The sequence below is a fragment of the Suncus etruscus genome, chromosome 6, assembly GCF_024139225.1.
Source record: "Suncus etruscus isolate mSunEtr1 chromosome 6, mSunEtr1.pri.cur, whole genome shotgun sequence".
NCBI lineage: Eukaryota > Metazoa > Chordata > Mammalia > Eulipotyphla > Soricidae > Suncus > Suncus etruscus.
The window spans coordinates 69,222,708-69,229,203 of NC_064853.1; positions in this window are offsets into that span (position 1 = coordinate 69,222,708).

The window sequence follows — 6,496 nt, forward strand, 5'->3', positions numbered from 1 at the left end:
GCTTATATTAAGAGGAATCAGAGAAGAATTTTAACATACAAAATTCATGTTACATGTAAATGTTTGCCACAGGACAGAATGGAAAAACCATGGAAACAGAAATTTGAGTACATTATTAGGATGGAAAATAACATACACAAAATAACTCCTTAGGCTTCCAAAAACTTTGTGTGAAATTTCAAACAAGGGAAGTATGACCAAGAGAAGTGATCGGTATTGTTCAGAAGGTAAAACATCTTGTGCGGGCCCGGAAAGATAGCACAGCGGTGTTTGCCTTGCAAGCAGCCGATCCAGGACCAAAGGTTGTTGGTTCGAATCCTGGTGTCCCATATGGTCCCCCGTGCCTGCCAGAGCTATTTCTGAGCAGACAGCCAGGAGTAACCCCTGAGCACCGCCGGGTGTGGCCCAAAAACCAAAAACAAAAAACAAAAAGAAAAAAACATCTTGTGCATATCTTGAAGCCATTTATGTTGACTGGAGGACAATGAGTTTAGAATTGTGGCATGTTTATAGAGTTTGTCTTTAAAAAAAATTGTGGTGATTGTTTCCACAAAAAGGACAAGTATGAGATGTCAGCTAAGAAATAGAAACATTAGAGACAAAACCATTACCACAATTCACACATGTGCTTAGTGGGGGAAAGGGATTGACAAAATGCAAAGTGTCCTAATCACATGTAAATAATAAGTAGACACAAAGAGATCTCAAAGTGCCCAGGTCCAGCTCCTATCATCATAAAATTCTAAAAATATTCACAGTGAAACAAAAAAAAATAAGAGTGGACTGAAGCAGAGCATGTCCCAAAAGGCAAATAAATTAATTTGATTCCTGTACTCCAAGATGTTTAAGTGGGCACACTACACCAGACACCTGTGCAATAATCATCTTGGACATTTGCTCTACTTCCCTGGTGCTTGGTCATATCACTGGATTTCTGGTGCCCTGATAGATCAAAAAGTCCTCCTTAAAGAGTTTTTTTTCTGTCACCTTTCCACCCCAACTCATTCAGGCTGCACTGGGCTGACTGACAGGAAACCTTCAACAACGACATAAACGAAGCCGAAATTTAAGTCCCTATAAAGCGTTTGTTCAAGCTCCCTAAAAGACTTGTCGATGCATGCTCAGGGTAGACAAGAGGCTGTTTGTTTTGGCTAACACACATGAAAAAGTGCTGATGGAATAAAACACAACACCCTATGACAAGTTTAATGCCATAATTTTTAAGCATTTGTATAATGCTGACTCTGAGAGGATGTGGAGGAAGGAAGAAAAATAGTGTTCTTACACTTTTAAAGAGAATGCAGTATTGAGGAGAATTTCTGTATCTGTTGCTCACGTGCTGACAGCAGTAGTGCTTAGGAGAGAAAAGACTGGTATAGCAAAGCAAATGTACCAATATATTTGTTAATGTTGCATAAATATCTCTAAGTAACCTTTTCCCTGTGATGTCACCTGTGCAAAAATAATCTTTATTTTTCTTCATATGTAATTTTTCTTACCTACTCTGTTCCTTTGTAGCTCAATAAAATTATGACCACTAGACAGTAATTTGTAATCTTACTGATACTGTAGCATGGCCAATTTAAAAAGATTTCCCTGTGACATGCTAATTTCATTGAATACACAATTCATTTCATTGCTGAATACCAAAAATTGTACATGGAAATTTATTGCACTTTTCTATTCATTTTAAATAACTTTAGATTAGTTTTACACATGTTGAATGAACAAATGGTTTTATTTAATAATTATGTAATTCAAAAAGCCAGTATGATAGGTGGAAAATCTGTCCAAAGCTATAAAAAGTTTAAACTAAGTCTAAAAACGTCTAAACTTTTTAGAGTCACTATTAAAGATATATCAGCTGTATCCACCACCCACAACCATCACTTTGCCAATGGCCCAGCTTCATCACTCAACCACATAGCTCTGTAGAGAAACCAAACCAACCAAAACTCCAGATATTCTGGTATTTGGGTTGACATCTCCAGGACTTTTTGTTTGTTTTGTTTTGATTTTTTGTTTTTGGGCCACACCCGGCGGTGCTCAGGGGTTACTCCTGGCTGTCTGCTCAGAAATAGCTCCTGGCAGGCACGGGGGACCCTATGGTACACCGGGATTCGAACCAACCACCTTTGGTCCTGGATCGACTGCTTGCAGGCAAACGCCGCTGTGCTATCTCTCCCAGGGCCTTCAGGACTTTTTTAGAGTAAGTGTATGTTGTATGAATGTGAGTGCATGCATGCAAGCGCGTGCGCGCGCACACACACACACACACACACACACACACACACACACACACACATGGCCATCAAGTACTTAAAGAAGTCCTAGCAACCAAAGCCATGCCCCACAAAAACCACAATATCAGGCATAGAGCTTGGAATTCTTGGATAACTACAAAATTTTTCAGTACTGTCATCCCAGTAAAACATACCAATTTATATGTCAACATAGATTCAAAGTCACCTAATGTTCAGAAATAAAACAACAGAAAATTAAGTAGAAACGAATTGCTTAGCAAATCTTCTGAAAATGATTTAATGACCTCACTACAGGATACATTAAGTTTCAAGAAATTTTTATTGCACTACTTTAAAAATTGAATTTATTACCACTTCCCTATAAACAAGCAAAATAATATATTGTACCTTCCAAGAAGGGTAGGCTCAGGAATGAATAAAAATCTGGGGACAATGGTAGAGAAAAATTTTACATTGGTGGTGCGACTGGTCTTAGAACTAATGTATTATGAGCAACTACGTAATACATGGTCTTTAAACAAAGTAATTTATCTTAAAATGTATAGAGTTAAATGTTTTAAATGTAGAACATGTAGGACTAGAGAGATACTACATGGGTTAATGCTATTGCCTTGCTTGCAGCTACCCAGACTAATTCTCCAGTACCAAATGTGATCCCCCTAGAACCCCCAAAGTGATTTTAAAACAGAGTAAGGAGGGGCCAGAGCAGTGGCACAGTGGTAAGGCATCTACCTTGCCTGCACTAGCCTAGGATGAACCGCTGTTCAATTCCTGGCATCCCATATGGTCCTCCAAGCCAGGAGCGATTTCTGAGCACATAGCCAGGAGTAACCCCTGAGCATCACTGGGTGTGGCCCCTAAAAACAAACAAAAAAAAAAAAACAGAGTAAGGAGTAGGGATTTTAGTAATACTGGATGTGGCCCCAAAACAAACACAAAGCAGAATATATAGGTCCCACATATTAGGATCAAGTGATACATCCTTGTATGTGTGGTCTTAATCCCAAGCACTACTGACATGCTATGCCTGTGGAGAGCAGGCCCACAACAATTAAAGTAAGAACTAAAGATACATAATTGTTATTATTAAAAGAAATTTGTTGTCCTTAGAACATCAATCATCCTACTTCTAAAAGCAGGTTAACAAGAAAAAGTATTTTAAACAGATTCTCAGGAGTCCTGTCAATTTCCAAAACATAATGCCTGGCGCTGGTAGCAGTTATATGAATTATATGAATTCACTTGGATTCTCAATAATTCCATGCAGGTAGGTTCTGCAACCATTCCCCTAAACAGGAGAATATAACTGATACTGTGTAATACACAGTTATACATGGGACTGTAGAATCAACTTCAGTGTTAAGAAACCTGCATTGGGGCTGGAACGGTGGCCCAGTGGTAGGGCGTTTGATTTGCACTTGGCTGACCCAGGATGGACCGCAGTTAGATCTCCTGCCATCCCATATGGTCCCCAAGCAAGGAGCAATTTCTGAGTGCATAGCCAGGAATAATGCCTAAGCTTCTCCGGGCGTGGCTCAAAATCAAGAAAGAGAGAAGAAAAGAAGGAAGGAAGGAAGGAAGGAAGGAAGGAAGGAAGGAAGGAAGGAAGGAAGGAAGGAAGGAAGGAAGGAAGGAAAGGAGAGGGAAGGAAAGGAAGGAATGAAGGAAGGAAGGAAGGAAGGAAGGAGAGGAAGGAAGGAAGGAAAGGAAGGAAGGAAGGAAGGAAGGGAAGGGAGAGAGGGAGGGAGGGGAGGAAGGGAGAGAGAGAGAGAAAGAGAGAAGAGAGAGAGGAGAGAAAGAAAGAAAGAAAGAAAGAAAGAAAGAAAGAAAGAAAGAAAGAAAGAAAGAAATAGAAAGGAAAGAAAGAAAGAAAGAAAGAAAGAGAAGAAAGAAAGAAAGAAAGAGAAGAGAGGAGAGAGAGAGAGAAAGAAGAAAGAAAGAAAGAAAGAGGAAAGAAAGAAAGAAAGAAAGAAAGAAAGAAAGAAAGAAAGAAAGAAAGAAAGAAAGAAAGAAAGAAAGAAAGAAAGAAAGAAAGAAAGAAAGAGAGAGAAAGAGAGATAGGAGAGAAAGAGAGAGAGAAAGAGAGAAAGAGAGAAAGAGAGAAAGAGAAAGAGAGAAAGAGAGAAAGAGAGAAAGAGAGAAAGAGAAGAAAGAGAGAAAGAGAGAAAGAGAAAGAGAGAAAGAAAGAGAGAAAGAGAAGAAAGAGAGAAAGAAAGAAAGAAAGAAAGAAAGAAAGAAAGAAAGAAAGAAAGAAAAGAAAGAAAGAAAGAAAGAAAGAAAGAAGAGAAAGAAAGAAAGAAAGAAAGAAAGAAAGAAAGAAAGAAAGAAAGAAAGAAAGAAAGAAAGAAAGAAAGAAAGAAAGAGAAAGAAAGAAAGAAAGAAAGAGAAAGAAAGAAAGAAAGAAAGAAAGAAAGAAAGAAAGAAAGAAAGAAAGAGAAGAAAGAAAGAAAGAAAGGAAAGAAAGAAGAAGAAGGAAAGAAAGAAGAAAGAAAGAAAGAAAGAAAGAAAGAAAGAAAGAAAGAAAGAAAGAAAGAAAGAAAGAAAGAAAGAAAGAAAGAAAGAAAGAAAGAAAGAAAGAAAGAAAGAAAGAAAGAAAGAAAGAAAGAAAGAAAGAAGAGAAAGAAGAAAGAAAGAAAGAAAGAAAGAAAGAAAGAAAGAAAGAAATTTGCATTTGCATTATGGCTTTTGAAACCATTTTGCTGGAAATAATGTGAGAGCTGACAGGCTCTATAAGCAGTATGCCAGGCAGGGTATATTCAAAGCACCCACCTATTGTTTCTCGCCATGCTAACTGCTCCTGAATATTCAGGCTTCTGAAATCCCACTGAGGAGATAAATATGAATGGAGATGAGGAGCCAGATTTTCCCTAAGGAAAGCAATCAAAATAATTAGTGCTAAATAAATAATCATGCCCTGAGTCAATAAATAAGATCAGTGTTTATTTCTGGTTTCTCTTCTTCAGTTATATCATTTATTCTTTCAACTTGCTTCATGCTTTAACTCTTTCTTATAGAGGTGGCAGAAATAAAATTTTACCCAGCCCCTAGTCAATTCAACATAAAAAACAAATTATGGAAGATCTCAGAAGCAATGAGAGTTTTGGATGTTGGAAGGCAACCCACAGACATCTCAATGAAGAGAAGTACAGTGCATAAGATACTAAACAAGGGTTAGTTTAATTGTGAAAAGGAAAACCTGTATTATAAACAACCTTGGAACCATGTTTTTTAAATAAAGTAATTTAAAAAATCAATGTTAGTTTCATTGAATGTGTCAAAGTTCTAAAAAAAAAATAAAAAAAAAAAACAGATAAATCAGCATTTTAGAAATAAGATAGGCTCAAAAAAATAATAAAAAAAGAAATGATAGGCTCACCTTGCCACACCAGCCATTCTTCCTTTTCGCTTTTTCTTTTGGGGGGGGGGGGAGATTTTTCTTTTTCTTTTATTTATTTATTTTTTCTTTTTCTTCTTTTCTATTCTTTCTTTTTTCTTTTCTTTCATTCTTGTGGTTATTATATGATGGTGGTTGTTTTAGTAGGTGGGTGCTTTGTTGTAGTTGGTGCAGTTTTTTTTTTTATTTTTGTTTTTTGTTATGTTTTTCTTCTTTCTTCTTTTAAATTGATATGTATAACCTCTAGATGGAATTCTCCCAGGTTTTTTTTTTCCAACAGAACCACGTCACAAATCATCTTGTTCTGCCTCATGAGTTAAGGGGGGGGGGGGGGAATGGAGGGTACCAGGACCAAACATTCCTATGAACATTGAGTGGAAATAAACAATGATCAGACTTAAACACCACACCCAAAGTCAACGACACAGAATCAAACCTAATCTACAACAAGCTATATACAGAGGGAAGCAGTTATACTAGCAGTCGAGGGGGCAAATGAGTGAGATATGGGAGGCATGCTGGGAACAGGGGCAGAGGGAGGACAACAATGGTGGTGGGAATGGCCCTGATTCATTGTCACTATGTACCTTAAATATTACTGTGAAAGATTTGTAATTCACTTTGGTCACAATAAAAATTATTTTAAAAAATAAATAAAATATTATAAACATAAAGAAATAAGAGAGGCTCTAATACAAACAAATTGCTTCTTGAGGATTTTATTTCTTTTATAAGTTATAAATAAAATGTGTAACTGTGGGTCCCATTGGAAAATGAATTTTTGTGTGAGGTGTGGGTAAAAAGTATATATTTTTAGATCTCTCTTATCTGTGGAGCA